Here is a 22,413-nt window from a genome sequence, read left to right on the forward strand (position 1 = left end):
GCTACTGTCCTGGGACCCGGGGAGCTCGGCTGGCCAGTCCGAAAGGGCCTTCTCGCCCTCGAGACCCCTTCAAGTCCCCCTTTCTCTCCGGGCCCGGGTCCCAGAGTCCCCTTGTGCTTGCTCCTGAGGGTGACCTGCCCGTGCCCCGGGGCGAGCACAGGTGCGGCCCTGGCCACAATGCGGGCGTGGCGAGCCGACACCCGGGGAGGCCAAGGGCGCCTCGAGGGAGGGAGGGAGGAGGCTGACCCGGGCGTCCCGAAGGACCCGCCCGGCCCCGCGCCCCGCCCCCGCCCCCGGGAGCCCCGCCCAGTCCCGTCGCGCCGCCCCGCCCCGCTCCGCTCAGCAGCCTCGCCGCCCCACCGCCCGGGTTGGCCGCCCTGGAGGCCACGCGCGGCGATTTGCCACGCGCCGCGTCACCGGGCCGCTCCCGGCCTGGGCTCCCGGGGGCTGGTCACGGAGGTGGCGGCGGCTGAGCGGCGGAGCGGGGGCGGCAGGGCGCGACGCCGCCGGGCCGCCCCGCCCTGGGAGGCGCCCGGGCCCTCATCAAGTGACCAGTATCCCTTCCAGGAGAACACGGTCCTTCAGAGGAAAGCGAGCTCCAACCCGCGGCCCCGGCGCCAAGCCGCCGTCATCTCCTTCCTGTGCCGGGTGATCGTCTCCTCACCCACCCGGAAAAACATAGTCCGCCCCCACGTCCTTGTGGAATAGCGCCCGCTTCCAAGCACCGTGACTCTCTTTGCCCTACCCTTGTCTTTCCCATTCCAATTACTCTAGAACCCACCGAGAGGATAATTCAGTCCTGAAAAGAAACCGATGGGGAGAGGCGAGGAAGGGAACCCAGGAGGGAGGGGAGGCAGGGCTGCGGAGGGACACCGAGGCGGCGGACGTAGTGCGCACGCGCAGCATAGAACGAGTTCCGGTCTGGCCGAGGCTTGTCTCCTAAAAATAGCCCCGGTGTGGGGATCCGTGCGCGGATGTCCCGGCGAGTCCCGGGCTGAAAGAGGCGGCTCCGGGCGGCGCGGAGCGCTGGTGGCGGGCCCGGGCTGCGGCGTGTGCGCGCCCGCCAGCTGCTCCGGAGATACGGTGAGGGCCGCGGGCAGCGGGGCTCAGTCCGCGGCGCCGGCAGTGCTGGAGGGGGGCGGCGTCTCGCTTAGGGGACCGAGTAGGGGTTGGGGTGGAGGTGCTGGGGCGGGGGACGGCGCGGCCGAGAGGGTCGCCCGGGGGGCTCCGGGGACCCCTGGACGAGGCCGTGTCCGGCTTGGAGGGGGCCAGGGTCGCGTTCGCGCATTGGCGGGGCGGGTAGGGTGCTGGGAGGCGGGTAGGGTGCTGGGAGGCGGCGAGGGGTGGTCGGGTCGGGGTCGGCGCTGAGGAGCTAGGCGCCCGGGGAGGTGGGGGCGGGGTGCCCTGAGGGCGGGCCGGGGGGGCTGGATGGGGCTCGGCTGGGCGGGCCGAGGGGAGCTCAGTCGCGCGGGCTGGTGGCGAGCAGCCTTCCCGGGCGCGCACCGCTTGGGGCCGGGGGGCGGTGGTGGACGTCGCCTCCTTGAAAGTTGAAGGAGTTCTCTGGAGACCCCGGAGAAGGTGCGCTCCGAGGGCCCTTTCCTTCCCCTTTTCCCTCCAAGCCCGGGGGTCTCCCCGAAGGGATTAGCCCCAAGTGCGGGGGGCCTTCTGCCCTGTTGGACTTGAAGAAGTTCCCCCACTTCTGCTTTGGGAGAAGATTGGTCCAACGGGGCGGAACGCTTAGGTACGAGTTCTGTGAGTGTGTAGATGTCAGTGGCGGGGTCGGTGTTTGGGGCGGACACCTGCGGTTGCGGACGCCCGATCGTGCGGGGAGACGTCGCGGGGACAGAGGGGCTGCACAGGGAACCGCTGGCTGAACCCCTGCCATCCGGTTAGATCCCAGCACGCAGAAAATATTTTTTGTGTTAGAAACTTTGCTTTTTGGCTCGATTTCATGCCTTTGAGCAGTGAGGGTTAAAGTAAGTGAGATAGTGCAAACAAGTTTGGAAAAGGTGAGCAATCCTGAATAAGAAAACAGTTTTTCTTTAAAAGTGTAGCTGTAGAATTGTTGCTCACATCCGAAATAGATTCCTGAGCTGTGAAGCGAGCCTCCTGTTATGGTCCAGCAGGGAACCGTGTGTAGCTTGAATATAACATAGTGTTAACCTGCGTTTTAGTTTACAGTGAGATTGGGATTCCAATAAATGCCCTATTAGAAAGGCCTGCTGTGATGTGTTAACAATAGCATATGTATTTTTAAACAAACATTGTCTTAACATTTTTTCGGGTTTTTAGCGCAGTGTGTTTCCCTTGTGTCTTGTATCATCTATTACTATATGAAGAGGAGATTCTCTAAAGCTGTAATTAGGTGTACATTACCCAAGAGTACTTTCCCTTTAAGAATCCAGCTGTGTTGTTTTGGCAACTGCTAAGTACTCTAGTTGTCAGTTTTAGAATCTGTGTTACCTTGGCAGTTCTTGAACAGTCTGTGGAAAAGGTAAACAAAATAGTTCTTTTTTAAACATACAAAACTGACATTTCTTTTAATATGAATTTAGGAAGTGAGGATAAAAATGACTGCATTGTGCCTTTATGGCTTTTGTATGTACTGTGTGTGTGTGTGTGTGTGTGTGTGTGTGTGTATTTTTGGAGAGCTCAGTCTCCATTTCTTTTTCTGTAAATTACAACTTTTGTTTTAGGGAATCAAGAGTTTTCACTAAAGCAGATGCTGATTTAGATTAGTTTATATTAAATGTCATAAACACACACCTGTATATCATAAAACATTAAGATCAGTATTTGTTATATATGGTGACACATTAATTGACAATAGAATCACCTTTATTTTAATTCTCAGTGAGCATTGTTGCAAAAAGTTGTGATAATGGTGTTACAATAATCAGAAGTACTCTGAAGAGCTAAAACTGGTGATTTGAATGTTTGTAGACTCTAGATGAACAGTTTTGTTGAAGAGTGTGGTTCCAGTAGCTACTTAGTGAAAACAGTGACTGTGAAGTAATGGTGACCTCTCTAAACGCAATTATTTGCTTACCTATTTCCTTTAATTCACACTATGGTTATATATAAAATTGTGGTTTGATTTCATATTAGAACAAAAGTGTTAAAATTACACTTTACTTGCCTTCAAAAGTTGTTTAAAAAATTAAATTCTGGGGGGTGTTCAGTGGAAGGAAAATAGCTTATTGACACCCAGAAATAATTGTAATGTCACCATGTTGAATTAATGGTTTGAGAATAATTTCCTTCTGTATTCTTAGAGTTTGTTTTCATATGGGTATGTGTGACAAGGATTTTTTTTTGTAAATGCAGTTGGAAATAATCTCTTAAAAAGGTTGAGTTGTTTCAAATGGTGATGTTATGTTTTTCAAAGCAATTTCATTACAATTTGCCTTTTCCATCATGCATTGTGGGTTAATATTAATTTTATTAATATTCCAGCAATAGCAGTGTCATCCATTAATTGGCTACCAAAAAGAGGAATATTGCATTATATTCTGAGGGTGGTTAAGAAATTGTGGAAATGTTCATTAGAATATGATTTTGGAGTTTGAAATAGTCTAGCTAAATCTTTTCAGTAGATTTGTGTTCTGATTTAGGAGGAAGAAGCCATGAAGAAATTTGTTACTGAAAAACAGCATTATGCTTGTCAGGTTGGAAAACCATCTTTTTTCCTCCCTTTGCTGCTTTTAGTCTGGCAAGAAGAATGTAGTGTAATATACGGTGATGATGGGCCTGGATTTGGGGGCATTTCTAATTTCACATATTCTGTGTTGTCATCAGACCGTGCCCCGGTTACTCATGGTACATATGAATGTTTCAAAGTCTAGCTGAAGTTTTCTTTTTATGCGATGACACTATGAGAAAACCATTTGTGGACCAAAAATGATCACTATTTCTTTTTTCTAGATAAGAAAGAAAATCTGTGGATTCTTAGTAAATGGAGAAGTGAGTGCCTTCTCTCCTAATGTTTAAATAATAAGTGTAAATATGGAAATCAGATCACCCTTTAAGCTGGATAACCTCATGCAAGAGAATGCTTTTAACATATGCTGATTTGCAAGCCCCAGTAAAGGAAGGCTGCTTGACTCTGTAGTCAGATCTTGATTCAGATCCAGCTCCACTGCTGACAGAGTTGAGATACCTCCTGTAAAATGAGATAGAATTACACTACCTGCCCCGTGTTGGAATTAAATGAGATAGCGAGTGTAAAAGTTCTAGCACACTGCCTGAAGCTTCATGTGCAAAAATGCGTATTGCCTGATCTCCCTGCCTCCCTTCTGGCTTTTGTTTCTTCTTTCCTCTGAAGATTATGTAGGTACCCTGCCCAGTACCCATACGTTTAGTGTTTGTGACCAAAAGGATTTCGTATAATGTATCAATAGAGAATGCTTAATGTGTTTGTTTTGGATAAAATATCCCAGCATCTTAAATTCATTGTCAGATTATACGTAAAACGCTTAATTGGCTGTTTTAAAACATTAGAATTTTGATCTTCAACCATAGTTTGTTTCTAATCTCCATAATCTCCCCAAATATTTTTCTAAAGATTCAAGTTAAATATAGTTTCCCAATCTTCAGTGAGTTCTGTCTTTTAGGGATTGTCTGTTGGAATGGTCTCTAAGATACGGTATTTAAAATTTAAAGTTAGAAGAATACTTCTGTAATCTACCTTGAATAGGTATTTTAAAATAGCTTAATTTCTGAAGAAAAGTTTTTAAATATTTTAATATTGAAGGTTATTTTAATATTTTAAAGTAACTTTAGTTAATCTGTAATTTTTAAAATACTTTTATTTGGTGTGAAATTAATGATTTTCTCGAGTATAGTTTATCTGTGTGCCTTATAATAAATGGACCTTGTGTCCAGTTTATTATAATTAAGAGTGTAAATCCATTTGTTAATTAGTAAATCTTACACATAGCACACGATATAGGTTGGTACTTATTTAATAAGTACTAAATTTTTATATAGATGCTTTATATTTTAATAATTATATTTACAGAATTGATATTTACTGAATTTAATATTTTAATTAATTATCTTAGTCGAGATGAAATCATAAGCATATGAGTTAAAAATATTAGATCCTTTGTGAGGTGGAATACCATATTTAAACATTGGTGTATGAAGGCAGGTAATTTACTTCATCATTATTTTAACAAGTGATGTTGATAAAAGCCGGAGGAACAAACATGGGTGAAAAACATATTAATTAATCAAACTTCTAGTAAATACCAACTCGGGCATGTCTTTTTATGGTTGTCTTGAATTAATACTAATTTTACTTCCTTACACAAAAATACAAACTTCAAAAACAAAATAAACAAGAAAACATGAAAACATAAAAACGAAACAAAGCAAAAACAAAACAAAAACCTTTAATATATGGACTTAAAAAAATTCTCACCATTATTAAAATTATATGCTCGAGAAAGGTTTTCAGTAGTGGTCAGTAAGTTTATACTGCATGAGCTGGACATTTTTACTTTGTTACTTTTGCGTGACCAGCAGCATGCATGTGCAGGTTGACTTGGATTCATTTGAGGCATGATTTGTGACACTTGGAACAAAGGGCTGCTTCCCATTCGACCTGGTAAGAGAAATTGTAACTTTTGGGCTTAATAAAACAAGCGGCTCTTGCATTGACTAATACTATATTTGCCTGTTTCACCTCTCGTCCTCATCCTTAGCTGTCCATCTTCTACATAGAAATTGGAATTATATTTCTAAAATTCAGATCTATGTGTCATTTCTTCTTAGAGAAAAAAAACAACTTTTGAAGGCGTATGAGATCAATAGAGTGGCAGTAATGTAAGGGATAGAAGATTGGCCTGTAAAATCAGACTTCCTGGCTGGGCGCGGTGGCTCATGCCTGTAATCCCAGAACTTTGGGAGGTGGAGGCGGGCAGATCACCTGAGGTTGGGAGTTTGAGACCAACCTGGCCAACGTGGTGAAGCCCCGTCTCCACTAAAAATACAAAAATTAGCCGGGCATAGTGGCTCACACCTGTTATCCCAGCCACTCTGGAGGCTTAGGCACGAGAATCGCTTGAACCCAGGAGGCGGAGGTTGCAGTGAGCCGAGATCGTGCCACTGCACTCCAGCCTGGGTGATAGAATGAGACTCCATCTCCAAAAAAAAAAAAAATCACAACAACAACAGACTTCCCATCCTAAGTTAAAATACCTACTGTTCTTACTGTGTTCTTACTTAGTTACTTACACTTTGTGTTCTTCGGCAAGTTCTTATGATTTTTGAGGCTTAGTGTATAAAATAGTAATTATAACATTATTTCATACAGTTTTTGAGAGGATTAAATGAGGTGTGTATTATAAAGTGCAGTGCCTGGTATATAACCTGCATTAATTTTCCTCCTACCATTACTATCGTTACTACTACTGCTATTGCTATTAGTCATGGCTCACTTTATAATATGATTCCATCGTGTCTTTTGAGGCTCATTTTCAGCCATCACCTTTCAGTTTCTATGCCCTAGTCAAAGCCAACTATTAGCACTAATCTGAAAAGGCCATATGTTTTCATACCGATGACTACTACTTTTATTTTTCCAGCCCAGACTTCTCTTGAGTTTGATATTCACTTGGAAGTCTAGTTGGAATCTCAAATATAATATAAATGATATGGGTAAAATATAGCTATTTTTTCCCTCTCCCCCAGCCTTCTTCCTACCCCTAAACCCTGGTGTCTCTGCTGGCATTCCCCATATCCATAAATGGCAGTACCCAAGCCAAAAACTTAAGATATTATTCTTGATTCTTTCCATTTCTCTTAAGTCCGATCCATCCCCGCGTCGTGTTGCATCTTCACAATTTGCCTTGAGCAGTCCACTGCTCTTAGTCTTCGTTGCCACCTCTTTATTTGAAGCCATCATTCTCTTGCATGAAGTACTGCAGTAATTTTCTAAGTGGGCTTCTTCTTTTTCTTCTTGCTCCACAGAAGTTTTTTTTTTTTTTTTCTTCACACAGCAGCCTGAGAATTATTTTAAGAGCCTACATTGGATCATATCATTTCTCTGCTTAAAATCTTCTGGTGACTTCCCATCCCTCTCAAAATCAAGTCCTCCATTCTGTGGCCTAAATGGCCCTGAATGAGCTTTCTCCTTCTCATCATTCTTCCCCTCATTCATCACATGTCAGCCACGAAGGCCTCTCAGTGTTTCTTAAACCCTCTGCACCCTTTTTTCTTTTAGGGCCTTTTGCACTTTCTGTACTCCCTCCTTGGGATATTCTTCAAATGTCTGGCTTGGCTAAACACTTTGGAGTTTGGCCCAAATCTCACTTCTCACTCAGAGGCCTAATCTGACCATCCTATTTAATATTGCAGTCTGTCATTTTACTCTCTTACACAGATTATTTCCTTCAAGACAATTGTAATTTGTGTATACCTGGTTTGTTTAGTTAATGCTTATTTATGGTATTTGTCCATTACCTGAATGTAAACTCCATAAAGGCAGAGGCCTTGTTCATCTTACTCTTAGCTGTATCCCCAGGCATTAGCATGCCGCCTGGCATTTGGAAGATAGTAAATATTTGATGCTTCTGTATCTTTGTTCCTGTTTTTTGCCAATGATTGGAATGCTGTCTTGCACACAGTTATAGTTATTGAACTACTTATCCTTTAAGTCTTAGCTCAGATGTCATCTGTGATACCAGTTTTAATCTCCTAGACAAAAGTTTTTTGCTCTTGCTCTTGTGTGCTTCTAAAGCCCATGATACATGCACTATTTGTAGAGTAAATCCCATGTTAGGTATTTAGAATATTATTTGATTATTTGAATATAATTGATGTCACTGTCTTCTATTAGGCTGAATTGCTATGTCAAGGACCAGCTGGCTCTTTTGTGTGCTCAGTATCTACCAACCAACCTATTATAGTAGATATAGTGAATTCTCAGTAAATGTTGAATTGAGTAGAAGTTGTCCTAATTGGCCGGGCGCGGTGGCTCACACCTGTAATCCCAGCACTTTGGGAGGCCGAGGCGGGCGTATCACGAGGTCAGGAGATCGAGACCATCCTGGCTAACACAGTGAAACCCCGTCTCTACTAAAAATACAAAAAATTAGCCGGGCGTGGTGGTGGGCACCAGTAGTCCCAGCTATGCGGGAGGCTGAGGCAGGAGAATGGCGTGAACCCTGGGAGGCGGAGCCTGCAGTGAGCCAAGATCGCGCCACTGCACTCCAGCCTGGGCAACAGCGAGACTCCGTCTCAAAAAAAAAAAAAAAAAAAAAAAAAGAAGTTGTCCTAATCAACGGAAATAACCAACCACAGACCAGTTTTCCCAAATCACACTTTAAAAATCATAAAGGTACTTTCCAGATTATAATCTTACTTTATGTGTTTTCTATTAACGTACGGTCATTATTCTAAGGGCAGGAATTTGAGAGCTATGGAGCACAAGGGACGTTTCCTCAGATTCTATTTTGCTTTCTTGCTGGGCACTGAGTAGCCATCTTGTCTGAGGGAAGTATTTCCAGTTTGAAATGCATATCTCTGTTGTTCCTTACTAACCAACATCCCTTCTGGCCCTATTCCTTCCCTCTAGCTTATCCAACTAATTTCATATGTTTATAGAAAAGCTCCAAGTTGAGGGGGAACCTTATGGAAATTAACACAGTATACATGAAATACATTACTAATTCAGCTGTATTGCTAATGAAAATACATCAAAGAACTTTTGTAGCCAACATTAGGAACCCAGTCACCATTTGTAATAGTGAAAGTCATTCCCCATTCTAAATAGCTGACTTACAAATAGGCTTTTGGAACATATCCCATTTGTAAATTGGGGATTCCTTTGGCAAAATGTTTATTTTGATACTGAAAACCTTTTTGTTAATGGTGATAAACCTAATTGATGATATGGATTACGAAGAGAAAGGGAGAGAAGAGTCTAGGAGTTAAGGTTTTGTTTTTGTTTTCTTTCAGAAATGGCTTAATTTCCACAAAGTAAAGTTTTAGGGTTGACAGATTTTTTTTTTTTTAATTTATTTCGGAAAAAAATCAAACCTAGAGAAAAGTTACAAGAATAGTACAATGAACTCCCATTTATATCTGCCGCAGATTCACCAGTTGTTACCATGGACCATATTTGCTTTGTCGTTCTTGCTCTCTTTTTATATTTGCAGAGTGGGTACAAAGTCTGGAAACAGAGATTATTATTTTATTTACAGTTTGAAACTCCTTGATTACATCTTCTGCCTAGAGCAGCTATTACCAGCCTTTTTGGCACCAGGGACCAGTTTTGTAGAAGACAATTTTTCCATGAATGGTGGGGGGAGGGGATGGTTTCAAAATGATTCAAGCACATTACATTTATTGTACACTTTATTTTCCATTATTATTACATTGTATTATGTGATGAAATACTTATACAACTCACCATAATGTAGAATCAGTGGGAGCCCAGAGCTTGTTTTCCTGCTACTAGAGGGTCCCATCTTGGGGTGATGGGAGACAGTGACTGATGATCTCATCAGGCATTAGATTCTCATAAGGAGTGCACAACCTAGATCCTTGGCGTGTGTGGTTCACAGTGGGGTTTGTGCTTCTGCGATAATTAAGTGTTGCCGTTGATCTGACAGGAGGTGGAGCTCAGGTGGTAACGCAAGCGATGGGGAGCGGCTGTAAATACAGATGAAGGTTCACTCACTGGCATGCCGCTCATCTCTTGCTGTGTGGCCCCATTCCTAACAGGCCATGGACTGGTACTGATCTATGGCCCCGGGGTGGGGACCTCTGGTCTAGAATATGTCAAAGATGCAAGTTTATTTAGTTAAAGTCAGTGGCAAAACATCACAGGTATGATTAAATTCAGGTTATATACAGGGATAGATGGAAATGCTATGTTAATGCACTGTGTACATTTCTAACAAGGAAACCTGACATGTTATTATCATTAACACATCAGGCATTGTTATATAATATCAAGAATCCACTGTGTAGATCTGTTTCCTCATCTCTTTTTCTCTTTTTTGTTCTCTTCCTATTAAAATTATTTTTATTGTTGAACCATTTGAGAGGAGGTTGCGCACATCAAGTTCCCTTACCCCTAAATACTTCAACTGATATCTCCTAATAAGGGCATATTCTTACATTAGTATGGGGGATTCAAGAAATTTAATATTGATCTTATTGTTTAATGTACAGTTCATGTTGAAATTTCTCCCATAGTGTCAATAATATCCTTTAATATTTTTCCCATTCCAATATTATACAATGCATTTTAATTATATCCCTTGTATTGTTTAATCTGAACAGTTCTTCAGCCTTTTTAATTTTTGGGTTTTGTAGAGTACAGACCCTTTGTTTTGTAGGATGTCCATCAGTTTGGATTTGTCCAGGTGCTTCTTTGTAATTAGATTCAGGTTTTGCATTTTTGGCAAAAATCCCATGTAAGTGATGGTATATCCTCAGTGCATCACATCATGAGGCAGTACGGTGTCATTTTGACCATGTTGTTGATGTTTATTTGGACCACTTAGTTAAGGTTTTACCTGCTAGTTTTCTCTATTACAAAAGGTATCATAGTCCCCTTTGTTATTACTGAATAATCTGTTGGAGACACTTGGAGACTGAAAATTTCCTCCTCCAAACGCTTACAGAATGGTTTTAGCATTCATTGATTACTCTTGCCTGAATCACTTACTACACAGAATTGCAAAATAGTGTTTTTCTAACCATCGTTCCCTCTCCATTTATTAGTGGGCATTCTAGTCTGTTTTAAAGAAGACCTTGTCCTATTCATTTTGATATCAATATGATATAATGGATTCTTTTTTATTAAGTAGGTTGTTTTCTGTTACCTGCCAGTATTCATTTTGATGTTCCAAATTAACCCACATTTGGTTAGTGGAAACTTCTTCACATTAACTCATTGGTTGTTTTAACATGCCCCCATCATTTGTTGAGCACTTTCTTGCATTCGGGACCAGTAAGATATTCCAGGCTCATCTTATGGTCATCTCCTGCTCTTGTCCTGGAATCAGTCATTACATTATTTCAAATTTTCCTTTATTGGGTAAGAGTATTTAGAAACCAGAAACCAGGCAGCAGGTATGCTATTGATATTGGAGTTTCATTGTTTTAGAGCCTTTTGGCTTATTAAGCTGAGAAATTTTGAATTTATGCTGATTCCTCGGGCAGTAGTTTGTAATTTATCTTTATAGTCCCAAAACTCCTAGGAGAAACTGTTTTCTTTGAAAGTGTTAACAATTTAAATAACTACTTTCACCGAATTCTTCTATTTAATTCTACAGTGGTTGGGTCTTGTTTTCCAAAACATTTTAAAACAGGAGTATGAATCCTGTTTTATATCTTTTACTTACTCAGTGAATATGTTCATAGTGTCTTGAGCGTGGTTGATTTGTCTTGAACAAGGTTGTTGTTTATAATTATAATAATGACCCAACATTATTTTTATTACTTTTATATGATAATGAACTATTCCTGTATTTGTTATAATATTTTAGTTAATTTTGTGGAAACCTTTCTTTTAAGCGAAGTGTTGATTTTATATATTTTGTTTTTAATAACTGTTATTCTAGAATAAACATAAACTTTAGTTTTTTTGTTGTTTTTTTTTTTTGAGACGGAATCTTACTCTGTCACCCAGGCTGGAGTACAGTGGCGCAATCTTGGCTCACTGCAAGCTCCGCCTCCCAGGTTCACGCCATTCTCCTGCCTCAGCCTCCTGAGTAGCTGGGACTACAGGCGCCTGCCACCACGCCCGGCTAATTTTGTTTCTTTGTATTTTTTAGTAGAGACGGGGTTTCACCCTGTTAGCTAGGATGGTCTTGATCTCCTGACCTCGTGATCCACCCACCTCGGCCTCCCAAAGTGCTGGGATTACAGGCGTGAGCCACCACGCCTGGCCATAAACTTTAGTTTTTAACTTAAAAAATTTAAAAGCCTAATTCCTGAAATTAAAGTATATAATTAATGAACATCAAAATGCCTAATGTTGGCATTGGTGTTATACTGTTTTGTTCATTAGCAAGTAAAATAACCTTTCTGGGCATCACTTTAATTATACAATGATATGATAGCTAGATCCTTTTTAACTCTGTGTTACACACTGTATATGTAATTAATGTTAAATTGTTTATGAAAGTGAAATTAAGTGCTATAAAGCATAGTGGAAGGAATATTATGCTTCTGATCCAGGAGTTATTGAGTTCAAATTCTTTGTAACTATTGTGTTACTTTGGCTTATATATTTTGTTTTTAATAACTTATTCTAGAAGAAACATAAAGATTTATTTCACAGTTTGAAATAACTGGTAACAACTGGTAACTTCATTACTTTATTCAGTCCACTGGGCTAGGTGCTGCGGAATACCAGTGAGCAAGGCTTGGCTTTCACGGTCGGGGGGCGTGTGGACATAGATGATTTGTGCTTGATTTTGATGTGTAATAGATGTGTGCGACGCAGAGTACACATCTGCAAGGGTAATTAACCTAGTTTCAGGAATGCCAGGAAAATCAGCTTTAATGTTGGACAGCTATATAACCATAATGTAAATGCCAAAACCAGGAAAGTAATACTGGTATGATACTGTTTACCTTTTCACTATGAAAACCTTCTTTTGAATTTAATCAGTTTTTCTTCTAATGGTGTTTATCTGTTCTAAGTTCTAAGTTTCAATCCATAATCCCACATTGCATTTATTCGTTGTGTTTCTTTAGTCTCCTGAAATCTTGATATTAACTCATTTTTTCTGTTGTCTTTATGATCTTGATGCTTTTTTGAAGAGTACTGGTCGTTATTTTGTAGAATGTCTTTCAATTTGGGTTTCTCTGATGCTTTCTTATGATTAATGTGGGATTATACATTTTTGGCAATACACCGAAGTAATGGTATCATATCAGGAGATATGTTTATATCAGGGGCTACAGGATGTCACTGTCTTATTACTAATGACGTTAATCTTGTTCACTTAAGGTAATATCTGCTGATCTCTCCTCTGTAAAGTCATAGTGTAGTTGATAAATATTTTTGGGGAGATACTTTGAGATTATGCTAATTTCTGTTTTTTCTTCCAACTTTCATCCATTCACTTCAGCATTCATTGCTGGAACTTATCTGTGATACCTACTACTGTAGTATTAACCTCATGGTGATTTTGTGATTTCCTTGTTCCTTTCTCATTTATTAAAATTCTTCAGTGAAGAAGTGTCCCTTCTCCCTCGTTTATTTATTCATTCATTTATATCAGTATGGACTCAGAGGTTTTTATTTTCTAGGTTGCAATCTGATGCTGTCGCTTATGTTACTGCTCAGATCGTTCTGCTTTGGCATTGAGAGCTCTGTCCGGTTGGTTCCTTGTCGTTTTTACATGCTCCCTTCAGCTTGAAAGCTCTTCTTCACTTTCTGGTACTGAAAAGTTCCTGAGAAACTTCAGGCTCATCTTGCATTTTACCAGCTCCAACCCTGTAATCATCTTCTTTTCCACAAAGCCCTGGCTCCTTGTTTTGGGGGATAGCATTTAGAAACCGAGATCTGGGTACTAGGACTGCCGCTTATTGCTACTGGGGAGTCTTTTTCCTTCTCAGCAGACAGAGCTAAGAAATATGTGTGTATACGAACCCACACATTTACTCACATCCACAGTCAATTCTGCTATAACGCAGCATATTTATTCCCCAAAATCACTATGTGTGCATAATCATGCAATGAAAGCCACAGGGTTCGTGTGATCAATGAAGTTAGAGACATAGCATTCAAAAACTTTGTCACTGACACAGTAAAAGAAAGGATTGGAACTTAAACCTGATTAAAACAGTGGCATGGTTTTAGACATGTTAAATCATTAAGGAATATATAAGTACATGATAAATGTGTTACTTTACCATGAAAAAGGCATGAAGTTTGCTTATGTGAGTGTCCTAAGGTGTGTGGCTTTTGAGTTACTGTGAAATGGTGGAAGGAGAGTTGTCAGATGAAACCTAACACCAGATGTGGATAGATGGGGCTCATAACACATGACCTGTGGTAGCTCATTTTCATTTGAATCACTTCTTTCTTGGGTGCCTTGCAATTCAGTCTTCATTTCTGTACTAATGTTGTATTTTTTCCCATTTCTTGTCTGAATTTAGCCACCTTTTAAATTGCTCTTTGTATTTTGTCCATTTAGTTTTTAGATTTCTGATTCACGGTAGTTTTCATATCATCAAATGCTTGTTTGAATGTATTTAATTCTGTTTAGAGTATTGGCTTATAGTTTTTTTTTTCTGCTTTAGGGTTTTTTTTTTTCGGTCAGTGGAGGGTGGGGCAGGGTTCCTTGCTGGATATGTACCACATTCTCTTTCTTAATTTTCTGGACTTTATTTTTCTTTTGTCCTTTTTTTTGAGACAGAGTCTCACTCTGTCACCCAGGCTGGAATGCAGTGGCATGATCTCAGCTCAGTGCAACCTCTGCCTCCCATAGTCAAGCGATTCTTGTGCTGCAGCCTCCCAAGTAGCTGGGATTACAGGCACGTGCCACCATGCCTGGCTAAGTTTTTGTATTTTTAGTAGAGACGGGGTTTCGCCATGTTGGCCAGCCTGGTCTCGGACTCCCGGCCTCAAGTGATCCACTTGCCTCAACCTCCCAAAGTGCTGGGATTACAGGCGTGAGTCACTGTGCCCAGCCTTGTTTATTTTTATAGTATTGAGTGTTTTATAGTATTCCTAGTTTATTGATTCCCTCTTTTGTCAGTATAGAGTAGTCCTATTACTTCAGTGATTTTCATTTGTTTCAATGGTTGGAGAAGAGTTGTGGGACTTGCAATTTTATGAGTCTTTTAAGGTCTTGTAGGACCTTAACTATTCCCTTTTCTTTTTCCTTTTACCTTACAGTTACTGAAGAACAGTTTCCTCTCCCTTTTGCCCATTTTTGCCTGCTGCCAGAAGCTGTGTGTTTCGGTGCGCCTCTTTATGTGGCCCTTTAAATCAAGAGAATTTTGAAATTCCTTCCCTGTAGTCTGTGTTCTGATCTCTCCAGAAACTTCTCCACTATTTTCAGATTTTAGGGTGGGTTTAATATTTCTGATGATCTTTCCAGATGATCCTTAGGTCCCATTGCTAGCCTCTTGCCACAAAGCTTTGGGGTTTCGGATGGATGAGAGTTTGGGGGATCAGTCAAAGAGCTGGGGTGAATGACAGTTTGAGGGATCAATGGCTGGGATTTGGTGACTTCCCCCGCCCCCCTCACAGTTTTGCATTGTCAACATTCTTTGTCTTCAGGCTGTGCTGTGTGGTTTGGAATAGAATTTCCTTTTCCTTTCTTGTTTTTTCACATGGTTTAGGGATAGTATTTTAGTGCATAGATACACTTGCACCAATGTGGCAAGTCTTTACTTTGAGAGGGGTGAGGAAAACCCATTGACTTATCCTGCCCATGCTAATAAAGCTTTTAGTTATGAAAAGACATAGGCAGTCAACTTCCACTGGTGAGCTAGAGTCTCTGGAAAGTATTGTGGAGGAGGAGAAATAAACTACATTTAAATGCCCTTACTTCATTCTGATAACGTGCAAATACTGGTTCTGGGTTATTGCAAGTCTTACTGCTTTTTCTGAAAAGCAAGGTTATTCAAAGGTTTGTGTCTATAATATAAATAGGAAATGGCTTGGTTTTATTATATGAAGGAGTTATAGGCCTGTATTTGACCAAGGGCTTCCTTTGGTACTTTTTATTTCAATGTCAATCTAACATAAGATGTTTTCTGAAAAGGTAACTTCTAAACTTGTGAATTGGTTTGGTAGATGTTAGCTTTTTGAAAATTAAACTTCATTACCTCTTTATATATTTATTCTACTTTTGGTTTTCTTGGTTTTATTTTATGGTTTTGACAGTTGTTCCTTTCTTCCAATAAATGGTAGGTATGATGTTATTCCTTGACTCTACACTTGTTATTGTGTTTAGTAAGATGGCACTAAATCTGTTAGGTAGCTTAATTAGTTCTCTTTTATGCCTTTTATCTGTTTTTTTAACATGAGAGATTTAACATAAAGTTGGAGTTGTGTAGAAGTTCTTTATGCTTGGTTTTCCTCTATAAATTAGTTGCTTAAAATATTTATTACTTGTGAACATTTTTTTCCTTAGAGATAGTAAGTAGTCTGTCAGTATTTTCTGTTGGAGTAAGAAATAGACTTAACTTCATTAGTCATTATACATTTATTTTTGTAAAAATATCAACCAGAATTAAAGGGCATATTGGCTTTTAACATCAGAATTCTATCATAATATAAATTAAAATCTTTTGCTATTAATGACACAGCTTTGGAGTTATCCACATGGCTTTCAAATGTTGTTCAAAGGCAGTCGGTCTCCATGCCCATGTGTCTGTCATTGGGACTTCATTTATGAGCTTTCTTTTTTTTTTCCATAGTTTCCACAAGGCTTAATGACTTCTCAGACTCATTATACCTTCATTTCCTCATTTGAGTGATCATTTGCCAAAACTCTTTCTTTTTATTGACCTCCCGTTTTTTTCTTTCAACTGGTAAATATGGATCATCCCCATACAATGGCCTAGGCTCTGGTTCCCCCAAACCCTTCCTCTTTTGGACTCTGTCCCTTATCTGTTTCTCACTGTTTTAGTGATTATTTCTATATTGTTGATTCTGAAATGGAAACATATATAAGATATAGCTCTTTGCTTCTAGGAGGTAATGGTTTAGGCAGGGTAAAATCCCATTAATTACTAAGTGATGTGTAAATCTTACACATGATAATGGATTAGGGAGTTCAGGAGAGGAAGAGTTTGGAGGTGTTCAGGGAATGCTTCACGGAAGGATTGACATTTGAACTGGATATCAAGTTTTATTGTCAGAGTTGTGGAAAAAATACACCACATAGAACAGTTTGAGCAAAAGAGCCAAAACAGAAAAAGAAGAGCTGCTTGTTGGACACAGTTTGGCTAGATTGGAGGGTTTTTCAGAAAAAGAGATGGTAAAGTGGGAAAGAGAGCTCGAGACCAGTTTTTAGTGCCGCTGGAATGTTCAACAGTTTAAATTTTGTTCTTCAGGTAAAAGAAAAAAAAGAGCCATTGACAGTTTGTAATCGCGGAAGTGACCAAAGCCTTCTTTAATATGCCCATATAAGATAATGAAGATAATGTATATGTCCTTTCTTATTATTAACATTAATAATGATTAATAAAGCTTGGGGCCTTAAAGAATAATGCTGAAGATACTTTTTTAGAAAGCATAGTGATAGGCTCATTCTTTGATTGTTGGAAGGGAATTGGTAGGAATACACAGCTTTCGAGTGGAAGATGGGGGTAAAGATTGTCCTTTCGTCATTCTTCCTTGTATCCCGCTTTCTTCTTGATTTCCTTTCCCAGGCCAGACTGTGCTGTCCTTGAAAACTGGATTCCTTCTCATTAGTAGTTTTTCTCTTTTAAAATCCGATAGTATTTTTTCTGCCTTACTGTATTTTTCATATTTGACCTTATACTAAGGTAATAGATGTATACACACTGCATTGAAGGCTTTTCTGCTTGTCTTATTTCTTCTTGTATTCTCTTCATGTAGCATCTCAGTGAAAATGTGGTATGTAAATGAATCCTTTACATTGCTGTCTTACAAATGACTCAGGATTTTATGCTTTGCAAAGTCGCTATTCATCTAGCATTTGGACTGAGCTGAGCTTTCGACATAGTGGCTTTAAAGTCATCTCTGTAGCTCTGCTGGTCTAGATAAGTAGTTGTCAGCCTTTTTCTTCTGTGAGATACAGTAGGTAAAATTTTGACATGCATGATGCACTCCCTTGACTTTTATAGCAGAGAGGTCTAGTATTACAGTAATTTATAATTGCCGCAACTATCCTGGGATATGTTGTAGATAGAACAGTTAGTAGGTAATGTGCAATTCTTAGGGCAGTAGCTATAAATCACCCCAGTTCTCTTCCACGGAAGAAGGGATATCATAGTGTAAGCAAAGGGGATGTTATGAGGATAGTCTGAAATAAACTCATTTTTCTTTTAAGATTCAAACTAATACTTTAGGAGTGTCACATTACTTGTAAGAGAACTCCCAAGTTGTTATGTTCATCTGTCAAGTTAGCTTTAAGACCTTTTGGAATTTTTATTTTCCATTAGTTCAGGTGCTTTTTGTTCGTTTTAAATAGATAGAACCCTATTTCAATATAGATTAGATTGGTAGTTGGGATTATACTCCTGGATTCTATTTCATTTCTCTGAGCTTTAGAGTTTGCATTCCTCAAATGTCCTCTGAGGCTTCTTCCAGTTCAGAACTTTAGGAAGTTGGTGAATATCGTGAATAGAGCATCCAAACTTTTTCTACATTCTGGTTAAAAGCCTTATTAATATGGAAACCTGTTTGATAGACTTCGACACTTTACTAGATTGTTTAACCAAAGTCATGCATATTTGGCCATTATGTGAAGTACAAAAGATTACATTTTAAAGTGTTCCTGTTTTTAAAGTTTGTGTTTGTGTGTGCTTCTTGTTACAGGTGTTTGGGTGGTTGAGGACTGTAAAAGTGATGGATTCCAGTCACCATATGCCTGAGAAGGAATACTGGGAGTATTAGCTTGTACCATGATACTGAAGAGTAGGGCAAATAGAAACTTAGCATTTGGGAAGTCACATCCTCAATCTGAAGAATTAAAATTCTAATGAATTTGTAATTGATAATATGTATTAATAAATATTAGCCTTAATATTTATTACAGGCTAATATTAAGTTTAATGTGGAAACTTTCAGTATGGTTACTGATTATAGATTTGAGGTGGTAGTAGTGATAATTTATTTGGGAAAATACAATAGGTACAGTCATGAGTCACTTAATGACAGGGATATGTTCTGAGAAATGCATCATTAGCCAATTTTGTTACTTTGTGGACGTCATAGAGTGCACAGTATTTACACAAACTTAGATGGCACAGTCTACTACACACCTAGGCTATATTTGGTATAGCCTATTGCTCCTAGTCTACAAACCTTTACAGCATGTTACTCTGCTGAATACTGTAGGCATTTGTAACATAGTAGTGCGTATTCGTGTATCTAAACATATCTAAACATGGAAAGGGTACAGTAAAAATATGGTATAAAAGATAAAAAATGGTAGACTTATATAGCACAGCTCCATTATAATCTTATGTGACCACCGTCATTTATGTGGTTCATTACTGACTGAAATGTTGCTATGCAATGACTGGGGAATGTCAGCCAATATGTGGATCACTGTGGAGAAGATGTTAGATACCCCAAGGCAGTGATACAGAAAATCTGAAGACACTCTTAGGTTTTTTATTGTAAGAACAGAAGCTAGAAATGAACACATAGATTCATGTGAAAACTTGTGTACAAATGCTCATGGCAGCATTAGTCATAATAGGTAAAAAGTTGAAATCACCCAAATGACCATCTGTTGATGAAAGAATGCATAATAGGTTGTATTTCCACACAAGGGAATATTACTCAGCAATAAAAAGGAATGAAGTGTAGATACGTGCTGCAACAGGGATGAATCTTGAAAACATGTCAAGTGAAAGAAGCCAGCCACAAAAGACCACATATTGTGTAATTCCATTTGTATGAAATTTCTGGAATAGGCAAATCTATAGAGACAGAAAGTAGGTGTCCCACTGCCTGAGACTGAGCCATAGGGGGCTGTGGTAGGCATAGGGAATGGGGAGTGAGTCCTAATTAGTACTGGGGTTCTTTTAAAGGGTGATGAAAATGTTATGGAATTAGATAGTGGTGAGGGTTGCACATACCTGAGGATATCAAAACATTCAAGTGTATGCTTTAAATGGGTGAATTGTATGTAAATTATATCTCAATAAAGCTACTTTCTTTTTTATTTTTTCAGAAAAGAACGGAAGCTGTTTGAACAGATGTTTTGGGCCTTTGGGTAGTTGAGTGGATGTAGATGGAGGTGGAAGGGCATGGGGGGGATAATGCGTATTTCTTGGCATTACTGTGTTATCACATTGTCACACAAATGCTACCTTCTCCTCCATCCACTAGCTAAGAATGTAATAAGTTGTGTTTTAGTGGAGATTGTATAAAAACCTATCTTTTTAACCTACCTAGCACTTGGGCTGGAATTGTGCTTTATTCTAGTTGACAGGATTAATCTTACCATTCTCTTATCTGTATTTTTTAATATTAAATTCAGATGCTTTCCTATTTTCAGGGTTAAGGTTATACAAAATTGTGTTCTGCCCATCTGTCTATCCTACACCCTCCTTTGCTGTTTGTTCATCCCTATTCAAGTTTGTGTCATTTTTCTTTTTTACCTCCTGTAATTGGAACAATCTCGTTTCGTGAGTGTGTATAATCACTTTCTTCCTTAAATGCTTGCTTGTGTGAAATTTTACTGACTTAAAGATATTGTTTCCTGTGAATTAGTATCTATTTATATGTTTTGAAATAAATCTGTTATTTTAAGACCTTATTAGTTTTTTAAAAAAATTATAGTATTCAGCTATTTAATGATTCTAAATATATTCCAAAACTTCTAATTTGGCTTTTACTGTAATATTTGCCTTTCTGATGTCTTGGACGCAGTGACGACTTTTCAATAAGAATGTCATTAAGAAATTAGTCATGTGTACCACAGTAAATACTTGGTACTTAAGGAGTTTTTAGTGTATGCCAGTCACTGTGCTAAGCACATTACATGCTTATTTAATTCTCACAACTGAACTTATGAGGTATAGATATTATACTATTTATAGATGAGGAAACAGACTCAAACAGTAATGCTGATTGTTCTTGGTGTTAACTTTGTGAAATCACAAAAATCTTTTAAATTATAGCTTTCCAGTGTTGAGGAGTGGCTTTCATAATGTATGAATTGTGGATCTTTTTGTGTTCTTCGGTGGTATCTTAAAAATTTGTAGGTTTTTTTCCTAAATGGAATCATGCAATAGGTATTCTCTAGTGTCTGGCTTTTGTCCCTCAGCAAAATGTTTTCGTGATTCATCTGTGTTTGTATCTATCAGTAGTTTGTTCCATTTTTCTGTTGACTAGTGTTCCTTTTATATTTAAACTACAATTTCGCTGTTTGCCTTTCATGGACTTTTGGTAGTATTATGAATAAAGTTGCTATGAAGATTTGAGTACATGCCTTTGTATGGACATATGCTTTCATTTTTCTTGGGTGAATATTATACCAAAGAGTGGGATTTCTGGATCACATGGTATATGTATCTTTTATTTCATAAGAAACTGTGCAACTGTTTTCCAAAGTAGTTGTATGATTTTACAGTCCCATCAGTAGTAAATGAGAGTTCCAGTTTCTCCATATCTTCACCAACACTTTGCATTGTGAGCCTTTTTAAGTTGAGACATTTTAGTGGATATTTACTTGTATATCCATATCGTTTTAATCTCCACTTCTTTGATGACTAATGATTCTAAACGCTTTTCATTTACTGAGTGGCTCTTCATACATCTTTTTAAGTTTAATGTTCACATCTTTTGCCCATTTTTAATAGGGTTATTTGCCTTCTTATTACTCAGCTGTAAGACATCTTTATATATTCTACATAGAAGTCTTTTTTTCATTTTCTCCATTATGTTGTGAATATTTTTATCCCTTAATGGTATCTTTCAAAGAGCAGAAGGTTTCAATTTTGATGAAGTGCTGTTTGTCAGTTTTCTCCCTTATGGATACCTGCTTTTTTGGTGTCCTATCTGATAAATGTTTGCCTTACTTGGGGCAGTGGGATTTTTGTTCAAACTGTAAAACTTTGAGAAGTTTTATAGTTTAGCTTTTATTTATAAGTCTACAGTTCATTTTGAGTTAACTTCTGTGAATGTTATGAGGTAATGTCAAGGTTCAAGTATCATTTGTTGATAAGGTTTTTCTTTTCCCCTTGAATTACCTTGACATCTTTGTTGAAGATCAAATGACCGTATTTGTGTAGATTTATTTCTGGATTCTCTGTTATGTTCCATTGATGTATGTATTTTGTTATTACAAGAGCACACTGTATTAAATAGTCTTAAAATCAGGTAGTGTAAATCCTTCAACTTTTTTTTTTTTTTAATTATACTTTAAGTTCTGGGGTACATGTGCAGAACGTGGTGGTTTGTTACATAGGTATACATATGCCATGGTGGTTTGCTGCACCCATCAACCCATCATCTGCATTAGGTATTTCTCATAATGCTATCCCTCCCCTTGTCCCCCACCCCACGACAGGCCCCGGTGTGTGATGTTCCCCTCCCTGTGTCCATGTGTTCTTACTGTTCAGCTCCCACTTATGAGTGAGAACATGTGGTGTTTGGTTTTCTGCTCTTGTGTTAGTTTGCTGAGAATGATGGTTTCCAGCTTCATCCATGTCCCTGCAAAGGACATGAACTCATCCTTTTTTTATGGCTGCCTTTGTTTCTTTCAAAAATTGTTCTGG

General features: G+C 39.2%; 1 protein-coding gene across 43 annotated transcripts in view; it reads left to right on the forward strand.

Annotated features, from left to right (window-relative positions):
- Positions 1–542: 542 nt before the first annotated feature.
- Positions 543–22,413, forward strand: part of MEF2A (myocyte enhancer factor 2A) — a 150,603-nt gene continuing 128,732 nt past the window's right edge. For 6 of the 43 annotated variants that reach the window (XM_016927524.4, XM_003339276.6, XM_009429922.5 and 3 more), the window contains exon 1: positions 905–1,083. The gene's annotated coding sequence lies outside the window, so the exon portion shown is untranslated. Of the gene's footprint in view, positions 1,084–1,429; positions 1,579–3,896; positions 3,964–22,413 lie in introns of those variants that run through there. The other 37 variants (XM_054667211.2, XM_016927520.4, XM_016927525.4 and 34 more) reach the window with 18 other exon arrangements.

This window comes from Pan troglodytes, chromosome 16, assembly GCF_028858775.2.
Source record: "Pan troglodytes isolate AG18354 chromosome 16, NHGRI_mPanTro3-v2.0_pri, whole genome shotgun sequence".
Classification (NCBI taxonomy): domain Eukaryota; kingdom Metazoa; phylum Chordata; class Mammalia; order Primates; family Hominidae; genus Pan; species Pan troglodytes.